Below are 16,260 nucleotides of genomic sequence, written 5' to 3'. Positions count from 1 at the left end.
ATCCCTATCCTTATTCTTAAAGTTTTTTCCTTTAAAAGGGAGTTTGACCACCAGTCGCATGTTTAATAGTTATTCTTTACCATTTACCTGTGTAAATCAAAAGTATCATTCATAAAAGTCAAAAGATGAATATTATGTCACAAGTGTAACGTTTCACGGCATGTTGCAAAACTTAAATAATTATATTCTATAATCATATTTATTTCATATTTTCTTTATTTCTGAGCATGTAAATTATCAATCATTAAATTTTAAGTTTTAAAAAAACTTGACTAAATAGTTTTAAAAAGAAAATGTTCCCTTCTGCATTTCTGCATTTATACAAAAACAAATTGTCATGTATTTTAAATGGTACTCACTCAAAACTTGGCTATGCTATACTTAAAATATATTTTAATGTTCCTGCATGTTAACTTAACACAACGAAGAGTAATGGAGTTATGGATGTCTAAAAATATGCCACATGCTCAAAATGCGTTACACTTGTGACATTAGTTATGATCAGGTAGTGAAGTCATTCACTTCCCCACTTGATCATTTTTTCTATACATGTTGTTTTTGGACTAATCCTGGAAGTGAAAAAAATAAAAAAAATGCATTGTTAAATATGAATGGGAAAAATGATGATGTTTAAAACACATAATGTTACACTTGTGAGATTCCTATGTTATGTTAGTTAGTCTAGACTAGATACAAATTCTCTTTGTTTTGAGTTAATATGCTAGTTGTTTTACAAAGCCAACAGATTGTTATTCATCAGAAAAATAGTCTCTTTATATAGTGCCTTATAACTTTTCAAGGCAGCTCCAGTACTTTGAGAACTCTGAAATTCTGAATGATTGAAAATTCAACAGGTGTGAATTAAAACATCCTAGTTATGAATTTAACTAGTAAGAATTATAAGTGAAAGTATAAAACTGTTTGAAGTGGTTATAGCAAATTTTCAGTTACATTGAGTCATTTTTTAATACAAAAAAGTTTTGAACTTTAATTTACAAATTACACAAAGGGTTATTTAAAAATGTCACACAAAAAGCGTTACACTTGTGACATTTTTGACTACATATTTCACTGTAACTTTTTAACAGATAATGCTACATCTCTAAAATTTGGCACAATTATAGGCAAACAAGCACTCCACATAATAGTACACACTTATCTGCATATATTTGCTATATATCTCATTAAAACATTGATTAAAGGAAAGGCTGCATTTTTTTTGAAAACACCCATAAGTACTAGTTATTTTGACATATTAACATTTTAAGACAAGGGCCATGAGGACTGAGTTATTCAGGGACGGATGTTACATTGACTAGACTTAATTGACATACACTATAGTTATAGTTATTCTTACATGAACATTGCAAAGACACACACCATGAGGAGACTTATTTATGGACAGACATCACACTTGACAATAACCATATACTAATAATTATCCTGACATTTACTTTACATAGAATTGAACCATTGGGACAGTTATTCAGGGACAAACATACATTGACATTATACTATAGTAATAGTAATTCTGACATGTACATTGCGATGACACACCCAATGGTGACAGTTATTCAGGGACGGACATAACATTGACAAGTCCAAACAGTAACAAAAATATGTCAAAACATGCACATACTGAGTCAGTCATCCAATTAGACTTTTGAAGGTACAAGCCCGACTTCTAACACTAATGCTTGGCATTAATTTTTTTTATCAAGCCCTGCTAAATAAAATTTGGGCTGGTGTCAATTTTGACCACTGCAGTCAGCTAAATATGCCATTAATATATAATAATCATGCGCCAACCTGCAGATCATATAGGCAAAACTGTTGTCTGTGTCATAAGAAGCTTACTAAATCTGAAATCTGGGCGCAGATCATGACAGTTTATATTGCATTAGGATGTTGAATGCGCAATTACAGGCAAAAGACTTTCATGAAAAGAATAAATACTTTTGGCGGGGAGGCCATGAATACCGGAGGCCTTATTAAGTGCAGTATTTTATGGTTGAAATTGATCATTAAGGTTTATATTCATAATTTACCATACATGTAAAAGAAGTTATTTTGCACAAAACAAGCATTTAATGCATTAAAACACATTTACCTTTCCAATAAAATGAAAGTTGACTGACACAGACAACAATTATGCCAAACGGAACAACTCGACCCAATCGTAATAAGTCGGCCACCTCCGACAAGCTTCGAGATAGACCGTCAAACTCATAATTATTCGTTGGATACTTATTTTTTGTGTACGAGACTAATATAAAATAACATAATCTGGTAATATTACTTGTTTTTATGATATTTAATGGACGCAATATGTTTTAACCTGGTAAGTGTATTAAGATATTCTTATTAAATTTGTTTGTGTCAAGTAGATCTACCGTAGTCCAAATAATTGTACGTTGACAGATTTTTTTTAGATTTTTGATATGGCAAATCCTTCACGTACAAATTGTTTAGTATCAAAAGTGGGTAGTTGTTCCGATCAGGATTTCGGGTTAAAGCATATAGCGTCTATAAAATATCATAAAAACAAGAAATATTACCAGATAATGTTATTTTATATTAGTTCCGTACACAAAAAATAAATATCCAACTTATAATTATGAGTTTGACGGCTTTTCTTCATTTCATTCTGTCAAAACATAACGATATATACATGAAGGGCACCTGCAAGGCTTCAGGGCACAGTTTTAAATCGCTCGGAACATTTCGGCCATGGCCGAGTTGTTACGATTGTATAACGAGGTCTATCTCGAAGCTTTGTCGGAGGAGGCCGAGTTATTACGATTGTATCGAGTTGTTCCCCTTCGCATAATTGTTTTCTGTGTCAGTCAACTTTCGTTTTATTGGAAAGGTAAACAACTTGTTTTAATGCATTAAATGCTTGTTTAGTGCAAAATGGCATTTCACTTACATGGTAAAATATGAATATAACTCTTTATGATCAATTTCAACCATAAACTACTTCACTTTAAACAATTTCAATATTTTTAAAACACCCCCGTTTTTTGCACATTCCCGTTTAGACGTTAGGGATTGGAAGAATCCCGTATAACACGTCTAATATTTTAGACTAAGATCTACCGGTGTTCTTAGCTGATACATATTCAACAAGCCACACAAAAATGCAATAGAATAATAGATATATGACTTACCATGGAAGTTAGGGATATATCCATTTTGCAAAACTTAGTGTCATTCAGTCATTCTGATTCATCGTTCTGCAAAGCTCGATGATTTTGTTTATCTTCTATGAAAAACAAAATAATTCGTCTGACACATTCGTAATTTTCCAGCATAATACATGTACCCTGGTATTGATTATTGTAATTGTATGTTTGTGTTAAACCGGTTTAAAGTCAGATTCAAGTACTAGTCCAAATAATTGTACGTTGACGGATTTTTTTTTAGATTTTTGATATGGCAAATCCTTCACGTTAGGGATTGGAAGAATCCCGTATAACACGTCTATTATTTTAGACTAATTCAAGTACCAATAATTAAACAATTTTAAGTACCAATAATTAAACAATTTTAAGCAATATCATCTTTTTAACGTTACAACTCTTTAACGTCACGTATAATTTTCATTCCTGCAGTATTTTTAAAGACGGTTAAAAAAGGAAGATTTTTTTTTTTTAAAAAGGTTACATTACACTATTTCATAAGTTTCGAAATTAGTTAAATTACCTTTAATTATATCATTTACATAACTAACATGGTTGTTATATTAAACATATAAGATACATATGTAGTAACATTTGTTTTTGCTTAAAATGAAGTGCAAAATCGCGTTTTAAATCATAAATAGTCAAAACAGGTTTTGCTGTTTTTTTCTCCCGTAAAAAACATTCATAAAATTTCTGTTGTTCTTTAAATAAAAAGCAAGTATTTCAAAATCCTTAAACAAGTGATAATTAACATCATAACAATAATATAATAGCTTAGAAGTGGGGTTTTTACGGATTGTGCATTATCGGTAAAATCTTGGAGTTTTATCCCGCAGGAGAAAAACCCCGTACTGAAAAGCGTTTTTTTTTTTGTTTCGCGTTATTTCACTTCCGGTGTCGAAGCATAATGCTCCTTCTGAAATAAGATGCTGTTTTGAGCTAAAATAACTTGAATCTTGTATTATTGAAACCCCGCGGGATTTTTCCCCAGCTTTTGAAAAACGGGAGAAAAATCCCGCGGGATAGTGAAAAACCCCGTGTTTTTCTGCAAAAACCCCGCTGGGGCCCGAAGTTGGCGGGTCAATTAGACAAACTTCTAAAAACATTTCGCAAACAAAAAGCACCAAAATCATACCTTAATGAAGCCTTCTTACTAAAGTATAGGTCAGTATTCGATTACACCGTATTTAAAGGGTACTTGAGTTTGCGAAATCTAGGATTTGCAAACACAAATTGGAGGTCGTTGACAGCATAATTAGTTTCATATCTAAATTTCTTAAAGCTGCACTCTCACTGATATCCCGTTTTAACAACCTTTTTTGGGGGGCTTGGATTTAGCACATATTTGCGTAAATATCTGCAAAATGACTGATGACAAAAGATCAGATGACAGAGTTTCATATTTCCATTCCAAATTTAATGTTTTTAGCTTAAACCGTTACTAATTGTTTAAGAAAAATGCATAAAACATCAATTTTGTAGAGGAAATATGAACATTTGTGATCTGATCTTTTGTAAATCAGACTTTTATCACTGGTTTTCAGTTATTTACGAAAAAAACTGCTCGTACCAAGAAAAAAAAAAGTTGTCAAAACGTTAAATTAGTGAGAGTGCGACTTTAACATTTAAAGTATGTTTTATAAGATGAGTAATTTACCTTGCTTATATAGCTGTAATTCTACATGTCACATACATACAACCAAATAGGTATTAAGTGTTATCAAAATAAATAAATTGACAATCTAATAGTAACCGTTTATCTCCTATTTTACAAGTACACTAAACAGAGCTTTTTTTTTACTTTTTTAACTGCATGATTTTGTCCGATCAAATACTCTTTTTTTGAAAACGGTACAACTTCTTATAAAAAAGTATCAACAAATTCAAAATAAGACTTGGGATAATACTATTTCTAAGTCGACTTGTATTAATTTTATTATCTTAACAACATTAGTATCAAGTTTCAATGGCAAAAAACTGTTTTATCTGCATAGAGCAATACAACAAAGTTCAAATATATATCTAAAACTGGTTTATTGTTATTTAGACTATTATTTTTGTGGCAGAGCATAATCTGTTAAGTACTAGCATTCTAAGAGTATCATAAACAAAGAAAACGAGACAAGACAGGGACTGTCGTACTCCTTTACCTCCAAACAAGTCGCCATTTGTCTCATTATTTAATCGAAGAGAAGGCGTAATGTCAAAGCATATATTTTGATTTTACAACATTAGCTTAGACCATAGGCCAGTCCAGTACACTGTATCAAAGGTCTGTTTACCCTGTGTCATTAAACGAGGTTAATGTATGAACTTTTAGCTACTGAGAATGTTTCTGAAGTTTTTCAAAAAACTTTTCATAAATCATTTTATGCCCAAAATATCCTTTATTGCAAATGTTTACAATATTATAATAGCATATGTTAAGCAAAGTTATTATCAACATAACTGTTGTTGTTGTTGTTGTTGTTGCTGTTGTTGTTGTTGTTGTTGTTGTTGTTGTTAAACGGCATGATATTATAGCAAAAGTTATTTGCATTTACCTTAAAGTTCAGTATTGCGTTAGGAACATAGCTTTCTGGTTGTGAACTGGGTATTTAATATAATTATATCAGAATAATTATCTTTACTAGGCATGCCTAGTACAAGAATATCAGAATGTATCTATGCTAAATAGTTAAAAAATATAATGGCAAAAATAGTGCATGGGTGCTAAATAAATTCGAATTGTAATCTGAACTAAGCCACCATTAATTTACCATTATTAAGTTTTGACATGACTTTAATAACTTTTGAGAAGGTGATTTCTGTTTTAAGGTCATTCAAAAATTTAACATTTGAAAAGTCAAGACAAGGTGTGGTGTCATCTATACAAGGGTTTGAGTTAAAACCCTTGAATTAATTGTAAAACAACGTTTCATGTACACTTTTCTGATATGATTTATTCTATGAAGTAGTTTCATATTTCAAGTACTCCTTTGACTATTTTTGGCGAATATCAATATATATTACAAGAGTGTATTTATCTGAATTATGAATATTTATTTATCGTTTTGGCATGCCAATGCACTATTGGTGAGGTTCGTTTGCAGCATAAATTGGTTTCTTTTTTTTTCTTTTTATTAACAAACGAAACCTTTTAAGAAACAAATCATGTGTAGTAATTTATCATTACTCATGTATTTGGATAGTGTTTTTCTACGGATTACATCTATATTTAAATTTTCAGTTTGTATACTAATGGTTGGCCTACATCTCTTCCAGTTGCACATTGACGATGTCGGACATTTACACTTTAAACGATGCTGACCGATTCAACAATGTCTTACAGATGCTTATGCGGTGTTGTTGTAAAGTCAAGAAAAAGATTCTTCCAATGTTTGCGTCTTACGTTGGCTACTCCTCTGTGGATCAATTTCTTTCGACAGAAAAGGCACATATATTAAAAATGCCAGTTGCTTCATTGCGAGAGAACCAAGATATATTATACCCAGCAACAGGGACATTAACAAACATCGAACAATGGGACATGTCTTTACTTAATTGTGTGTTTACTCACATTCAAAGGAAGCTCATTATCAATGAAATCGGAAATCCGATAGATCCAGTTATTAAGCAATATAAAGCCCAAGTGCTTGCAACAACAGTGGGTCAGGAGCATGAAGAACAACTTTACCCTAGGTCGGGAAAGCCAACAAATGTTAACAAGTGGAATATGTCCTTATGCTCTTGTATTTTATCGGTGCTGAGTTTAAGACCACAAACATTATGTGTCAAAATAGCACAGTCATTGAATAGCTTGAGAGAAATGAGAAACAGTCTTTGTCACACAAAATGTCCAGAGATGGAACCTTTAGTTTACGAAGAACATTTTACTGTTTTAAAACAATTCATTAACTCGGGGCTGACATATATTGGGGATGATGCATTTGAAACTGAAATAAAAGAGGACATAGGTGACATTGAAAATGGAAGAATGAGATGTTACATCTTAACAGATCATAGGCACCTTCAAAAGTCTTATGCAGATGAAAGAGATACTAGTCAAAGATTAGACAGAATTGAGAAAGGTAAAAACTTGTCCACCGCAAGAAAAAAAATATATGAATAAATAAATAACTTCCAATACATTTTTTTTTATGGAATTATAGTTGAACTGTTATCAAAATGTATTGTTGTCATAAGTTATTCGTATTCATAGATACAATTTTCATTTTATATTTCAGCTATACAAAAGCTTACAAGTCGGTTACAGGATCAAGGTTATTGTTATATTCAAATACCGTGTATTATATTACACTCATTCGTTTCCATTGAATACTTTTGAGAAACTATTTTTATGTTATATATTACACTTAAGCATACAAAAGCCTAGGCAAATGAGTTTGATGTCTTGATAGACGGTTGAAAGAACTGCATTACCTGATTTAGATCATAACTCATTGATTTTTTTCAGAGGAATTGACACTGATGGTTTTTTTCGCTAAACTGAAAGATGACCACAAAAATCTACTCTATTCATCATTTGCTGAGATTTGTACGCAGCTAATAGAAGACAATGCACCAGAAATTATTGGAGAAATGAAACCAGATTTGAAAGAACTTATCATCTATTCCATCTTTGAGACCTGGAAGATCTTGAACAATCCCCATGGTACGTAATGTTTTAAGGAATAGATACGGAAACTTGTTGAAGGAATCGATTAAATTTTGAAACCTACAAAAATGTTAACCTGTGCACTTTGTATGTAGTATAACTTCTGGGTGATTAATCTGAAAGATTGATCTTCCCTTTTCATTCAGTTTTCTGAAAAGTATAGATTTTGCGTTGTCCGTCAGTCTTCACTTTCGCCCGTCCTTCCAGAGCCAAAAGTATCTATATATTTAGATATGAATAAATAAGAAGAGTGCTGTGTTTAACCATAGTGTCGTGTCATACGTTCAAAATTCACCCGAATGGCTTAACTATACCCCAGTAATTTATATTTTCATTATTTATCTTTTATCTTAACGTCGAGAATGTTATAGACAAAAAACGAAATGTTATTGATTATAATATTGTGATGAATTTGCAAGTTTCGAAAACATCGAATCAGCTATTCAAGAGCTAATGCCGTTTAATTTATAAAAACAGTAAAATTGTGTCCGTCATAATTAATTTAAATGACAGATTAAACTAAGCAATGTTTGTATAAAGTTATTGAGAGTCAGCAAGTTCTGCGTGCATTAAAGCTGCACTCTCACAGATATACCGTTTTGACAACTTTTTTATTTTTTTTTTGTCTTGGAAAGAGAATTGTTTACGTTAATATCTGCAAACCAATGATAAAAGAATGCTGAAAAAATATCAAATTGCAGATTTCTATATTTTCATTCGAAAACTAATGTTGATGGCTTAAACCGTTAATGACGATGTAAGAAATTTTTTGAACTTAAATATTTAAATCTTTGATCTATTTTTTTCTCAGCAGTCTTATATACCTGGTTTCCATGCATTTTTGCAAAAAATGGCTCCTTTCAAGACTAAAAATAAAAAGTTGTCAAAACGTTCAATCTGTGAGAGTGCAGCTTTAAAGACATTGGAATAATATACTACTGATATAGGATAATTAATGAGACAAACTCTGAAATAAGGATAATTATTGACTGATGGAGCTTATAATTATCGATGTTAAGCAACAATGAGCTCACCATAGCAAGACACATCCTTAACATATTTATTCCTTACTTTATTCATACTCAAAACTTAAGTTTTAGAAAACAGTACATTCGAGCCTTTGACAGTTTGGTTCTTCGACTAAGCATTCTTTGATAGGGGTATCATTGTGACATTACCAGATGACAACATAAAATTGTTTGGAACGCAAAAATGGGAACATATATCAACGTCACAACCTCTTTAAGTCTGATTTTCTTGAAAAAAAATTGTAAAGGACATAAATTAACAAACAAAATAAAACCTTATGTTAATATATATTTTCCATTTGATTTTGTAGACGGAATGCGGGTTGTAAGCGCTAAAAGAGAGTGTCTGAATGTTAAAATCCGCTTCGACAATGCCGTTCGGATGTGGCAGTTCATCAAATACTACATATCAGGGAGTCTTGACTCCTTATTTGAACCAATCCAAACACTTCTAAGAACAAAAAAAGAATTTGAAAACTTGGAAATGACAGTCGTCGTACCGGACGTGTTTGCTGCTTTCGACCAATCAGGTATCTGTAGTGTGTAGTAGTAGCTATATTGAGCTAATAGAGCTGATTTTGCCTCGTCCGTCGCAAAATCGTAAACAGTTTCTATAAAACAACTTATGGCCAAATTTCGATAAAACTTTACATGAGTAGTCTATGGCTAGCCATTGGAAAAACAACTGATTAAGTTTTCGTGAAAGTAAGCCAAGATGTCTGTTCATAGTTTTATAATAATCATACTTACCAATGGAATATTCTGATGCTCAATTTAGTATAACAAAACATGTGGATAATTTAACTAAGCTTTACACAAAAGGCTGCTGGTTGGTATGGCAACCGAATGAATTTTGTTAGAAAAAAAATCTTTTCAAAAACCGATAATAAATATTGAAAGCAAATCATTATGGATACCATTTATCATCAATGCTAAAACGAACCTGATCCACTAAAAAGCGAACGATAAAGAAAACATTAAAATATTTTTTCATTAAAGCAAGTATGCAGAATATAAAATAACTGGTCAGAAATGATCAGAATGGCAATTGTTGAAACAAATCTGATCTATCAAAATCATGTCAGCCAGGGGTAAGGCCTGTTTACCCTCTATGACTATAAAGGGAACGAGTAGTCTTAGAATATAAAGTACAAGAGTTGCCAAAGAATATTGCGAACAACCATTGTACCATACACAATGCATTTGCATTGCCCAATGTGTCTTTCTGTACAACAGCGTTGTTCGTGTCCAATAAACTTCCGAAAACCGTCGATGTATTATAAACATTTTTTTAAACTTAAATTATTGAATATGTGTTGATTATTACAATACAGGCATCATGAGCCTAGCAAATCTATGGGAAAAATAATCAAAAGACAGTCTATTCTATGCAATAACTCAAAGTCTTACATGATTTTGAATTTCATTCACATATCAAATGCTGATGATCCAAATATAACAGCGTAGCCAAAATATAAAAATACAAACTTTCTTCTGCACAAAAAACATACACGATAAGAACTCAAATTAAGATGTAAACTTATTTTTTCAACATAAGGACATTTGAGGTGAAAATCTATGACCCCCCACATTCCAATATTTTATTCTTGCAAATGAAACTGACTGTTTCAAATATTTCGAATTTCCAACGAAAACATTAAAGCTTTTATTAAATTCATGTTTTATGTAAAAATATATGTTTATAATAGTGTCGATATGATTATACACTATATATTAGAGTGAATGAATTTCTACCGTGCTTCATGGGATTGGCGAATTTGACCTAAGATTATTAAGATCGCTTTAATGCCCCAAAATAGCCACCGTTTAGATTGGACTACATAGTCTGTACGATTTAGATTTGAACGTTTAAAGCTCAACATATTCTTTACCCCAAACGCAGAAATCTTCAAACAATATTAATAGTATTTCAAACCAACTGCAAAAATAATAAAAGCACGATGTGTTAAAGTTGAACTATTGCGATTAAGCCTTTGACCGTCGTCAACATTAGGCTTCAGAAACAACTTGGTAAATTCCGCTCAATCTTTACATGAAAATCTTGGCGTTTGTTCCTATACCGACGTCTTAAGTGGTGCCGGTTCAGAAGGACTATAGAGATATACACAATGTTATGAGCGTTATGTCTAAGATATTTTATATTATATCATTGTCTGTTGGTCCTTTACCAATTTTGCATCAAACAGTTTGACCCAGAGATAAAAAGTGGCTGCCGCCACTACTAAAGCGGCATGCTTAATAATCATTCGTCCAACTTTCAAATTGTTCATCTTATGAACTATAAAGGCTAGAGTTAAGGTATTTGATATATGACGTTGTTTTGTTGTTCTCAAATTATGACAAAATATGCATGTTATCAACCGCTATGGCTTAAGATAAGTTTGTATAAAGCATTGCCAAACGGACACCTAACCAAGTTTGTGAATTTGCAATTAAAAATGGTCTCACCATAGCGGCCACATATTTTATATCGACTGATAAAGGAAAATATTGGCATTTATTATATTACATAACATTTATTGTAATGAACCGCAATGGATATAAATGAAATTGTCTATTTATATTATTGGTAAAAGGTCTTAAAAGTTTGTTCAAATGATGATCCTTTGCTCAAAACTGAAGATGCTCACGGGGCGGGCCACTTGTTCTGAGATGATTTGAACACAACGTACTCATTGAAAGCTTTTTTTGACAGATCAATGCCGCTCGTCTGCCGTAATCGTCCGTCATCCAGTTTTTCCTTAAACGGTACCTCTTTCTAAACCACTTGGACAATTTTGACCACACACCAAAAAGAATTTCTTTGGATGGTTCTCCTTCAAGTTTATTCAATAAATTGATTTCAATGCAGAACTTGTCATAACAACGAAACAACGAAAACTTTAGTTTATTTATAAGCAACATCTGATCCTTGACAAGCAAATGACTTCCATAGGACATTGTATGCATTTTTGAAAACTTGATATCAATTCAAGTATTTACCTCGAATGTCATTGACAATGACCTGATTAGTTACTTTCTTGCTTTCTAGCATTGTTACTCAGGTAGGTACATTTTTGTCCTCCTGTTTCGAGAGCTACACAAAGTGTTTTATTTAATTTGAAATTCTCAACCGATATATATCTTTAAGATCCAGTATAAGTCAAATTTCATCAGAATTACTTATTTGTATTTATTTTCAGGAGAAGCTCAAGAGATCGGATCTATCTCCATGATGTGCGTATTGGAAATGTTGAACCAAAGGTTGATTCCCTTAGAAGAAAAACAACAAGACGACACGAAATTTCAGCATGATAAAGAAAATGCCGAGTAAGTCCATTTTGTTATGAAAGCAAGTTTTTGTTTGGATTTATTGTGATGGGTAGAATTGATATGCGTCTAAAGGCCGGTATTCAATGTTAATATAGTCCGCGTCCTCCGTCAAAAATTAAACCGCACGCAGTGTGCGATTTTTCGCAGCTCAAACCAAAAGCGAACATTGGCATGAAAAACATGATGAAATAATTTCAAAGTCTTTGTGTAACGAACATCTTTAATGCAGAATGTTTTTTTTCAGTTTGAACTATAAAATGAATGAAAATTATACAATTTCATGTGTCAAACTTTCAGTAAAATAAAATAAAATGCTTCTCTTTGGAGTAATGACTTGTTAATTACTAGATGATACAAAAAACACGATTGTTCTTGATTTGTTGCGAGCTCTCATAGAATATTGATTTCTTTTTTATGAATGTGTAATACGCATGCGGCTGACCTTCACAGACTGTATGCATATGAAAATCCGTATTCGTCACCGCGTCTGTAGGTGTTTGAATGTCATTTTGTCATAATTTGACATAAAATCCATGTACACCTTGATGTAAAAATATATCCCTTAAAATGCGGCACCTAGATGTATTTTCTCAAAGTTACCATCATTATAGTAAAATATATTAATGCATGTTTTGGAAAACCACATGAAGTTGTTTTAACAAATATTCGCAGGTGTACAAATAAACAGAGTGTTCATACCTCGTTAGAATGTAATACTACACTGTTTGAGGTCTGTTTAGAAAAGTTACCAAATATATACATTTGGTAACTTTCCTACACAGACCTCAAACACATTTCTTTTTCTCATTTCCCACATATTTTTGCAAGATTGTATCAAGGTAATGTTTTACATATGATATTAAATTAACTGAATCCGAACTGAATACGGTCAATGGAACTTGAAATTTTGTGTACAATGTAGATTGTTTTACTATGTCATATATTTGTTTAAAATTGAATATATATTTGTTTCTCTTGCCTAAAAAGTTATGATCGGTTAAGTTTTAAGATTTCATAGAATATCATTTGAAATGAATTTGCAATGAACATGTGCTTATTGTATGCACTTTAGCCTTCTGCACTTTCGTCATTTCCCACGGACAAGAGTCACTCAAGCGGTGAAATAAATTAAGAAAGCACGAAATGTGAATTAAATAAAAAGAAAAATATTTGATTTCAATGCAAGGTCGTTTAAAATACACCTGCGGTAACAGAAAAAGGATATTTCATATGGTCACTCGGTGTTCCACTGAAATCAACAAATATTCTCAATCGAATTCTTAACAATGAGTTCAGTAAATAATACTGGGTGTTTTAATTGCTTACACCAAATTTGGAAGATTCTTCTTCAACATTTTACACATCATCAGTATACTTAAAACATGATTATTCATATTGACAAATTTACCTTTTTCTGGATTCCAATACACCATGTATTATATCATTGGTCATGTGTTTGCTTTCAGTATTCGAACGTGGAAAAAGGAATCTGATGAACCTGAAGAGACTTTAGTTGAGAAAACAGAGCGATTATGTGTAGATGAATATAAAACACCCTTGGAGAAACTCTATTTGGATGAATCTGGGCGAAAGATAACTACGACTTTGACATTGAAACCATCGGAAAAGTTATTTGAGGAATTTACTATTGACGAATCCGGAAAAAAAGTTAAGATTTTGTTAGCTGAAAAATTAGAAAAGCCTACTGAAGAAGTAACTGTTGACAAATTCGAAAAAAAAGGTCAGACTTTTATACCGGAAAAATTAGGAAAACCCATTGAAGAATTTACTATTGATGAGGCCGGAAAAAAGGTTAAGACTACAAAAAAAGGTGAAACTTTGATTATAGGAAAAACCGTGCATAACGAAGAATTTACTATTGACGAATCTGGACAAAAGGTTAAGACTTTGATAAAGGAGGAAGTTAAGATTAATGCATCCAGGCAAAAGCATTTGAAGTCGAAACGAACTAGAAAGCTGAAGAAGAAAAGTACCATTGGAAAATCGGGCGAAAGGAGTTTGACAACGGTTGAGCCTAAACCGATGATGACACTATTTTCGAGAAATAGGTCTGAATCGAAGAAAGGTAATATTAAATGATAGCTCAGATATGTAATATGCCATATATTGAGATAATTACAGTTACATATACCATATCAATGAGTAAGAAGAGCTTGTATTACATCACTTATATGTTAAGGTCCAGCAGTTCTGGTCTGTTATTTACTTAAGCATTGAGTTAGATTAAAAAAAGTTTAATTTATCAAAAACTGCGAAACAAGTCACTACAATGACATATTAAACGAATTATCTCATTGACAAACTGCTAAGCGAGTGTGGTCTTGTGTTGTTGCGGGAGCAGGAATTCCAGAAGCAAACTCCATTATCCAGCTTGGTGACAAAGCACCAAACTCACATGCACCTACGCTTGGAATAAGATGTTGAAAAGCTTGATAGGAGCGAGTGCGCTTACTGGACAACCAAAATAATACAAGATGTTATTAGTTACTGTCTGAAATAACATTGGGTGAAGAGAACGGCACCAATAATTTATTGTAAGGACACGCGATTTACCATTTTAGCCCGTGATGAATTAACAAAAAACATCTTAACATAATAGTTTGTCATTTCAAGCGCACACGAGATCAATTGTCCCATTTATAATCATTATAAACGTCAAGTGTTGTTAATAATTGACAGTAATATTCGTCGTTGTAAGAATCGTTAAAATCCCAGTTATTTATAATTCGGTTGATCCTAATGATTGAAATGGTTAGGTATGAGGAGAGGTTATATCTAATTTTGCAAGCTGTCCATCTCAGCCGATAACTAGTTCAGAGTTTGAAACTTACGGTGATCTATAGATTAGTACTAAGTCCAGGGAATGTACAAGCTGATAAGTGAAATTGTACCCCGAGAGTTTCAAATTGATAAATTTGAGGCAAGAGTATTTGCTGGCATTAGTATTAGTTCCCCAGGTTTAATTTCTAGCGCGCTTCTTGGAATTTGCCAGTTTGACCTAAAAAAATTAAGATCGCTAAAAGACCTCAAAATAGCCACAGTTTAGATTGCACTGTGAATTTTAACATTTAAGGTAATATTCTAACTCGACCTAGGCTTTTTGGGATATTTTATTTTCTTATCGTGAAGCTACGGCTATTGAAAACAAGTAGTTTCAAAAATTATCCTAAAATGCTGAAACTATAATAATCGTCTCTGTTCACAAATGTTCATTGCAGTATTTTGATCTATTTCTCTAATTTCTTTTATGTTACAAAATTAGCGCTTGTTTAACGTACGTACGTTCTCCAAACTAGATTTAGTCGTAACGATTGACATGTGAAGCAAAAAACATCTAAACCCCAAACGCAGAAATCTTAAACAATTTAAATATAATTCCATTCCAAATGCAAAAGGAAAGAAAGCACGGGGTGTTCAATTTGAACTATTACGATTAGCATGTGTCCGTTCTCAACATTTGCCTTCAGAAATAACTTGGCCGATTCGGATTAATGTTTACAAGAAACATCCTGGCGTTTGTCCCTTTCCCGACGGTTTAAATGGTTCCGGTTCAGAAGGGCCATAGAGAAAAACACATTTATATATTAAGCAGAATGTCTAAGATCTTATTTAAAACATTGTCGGTTGGTCCTTTACCAATTTTTTCATCAAACTTTGACCATGAAGTCAACAATTGTTAACCCCCAGAGACCCTAGAAATGTCACTTGTTTGAAAAAAAAACTCCATAGGACGTACCTTAGAAAGTATGACTTTTCTTAAGAAACATTATTTTTTATTTACCAGTGACTTCTTGCAATGGAATTTGGACTTTGTTTGCATTTTTGAAAACTTGATATCAATGGTAATATTTACTTCGAATGTTTTTTACAATGTCCTGACTAGCCACATTCTTGTTTTCAAGCATTGTTACTCAGGTAACCGATATAATGCCATTTCGGCCCTTTTGTTTTCAGAGTCATACAAAGTGGTGTATTTGCTTTGAAATTATCCTCCAGATGTGGTATAAATCGAATTACATCAACTTTCTAATTATTA

This window comes from Mya arenaria, chromosome 6 (assembly GCF_026914265.1).
Source record: "Mya arenaria isolate MELC-2E11 chromosome 6, ASM2691426v1".
In the NCBI taxonomy this organism is placed as follows: domain Eukaryota; kingdom Metazoa; phylum Mollusca; class Bivalvia; order Myida; family Myidae; genus Mya; species Mya arenaria.
This window is presented reverse-complemented; position numbering follows the sequence as displayed.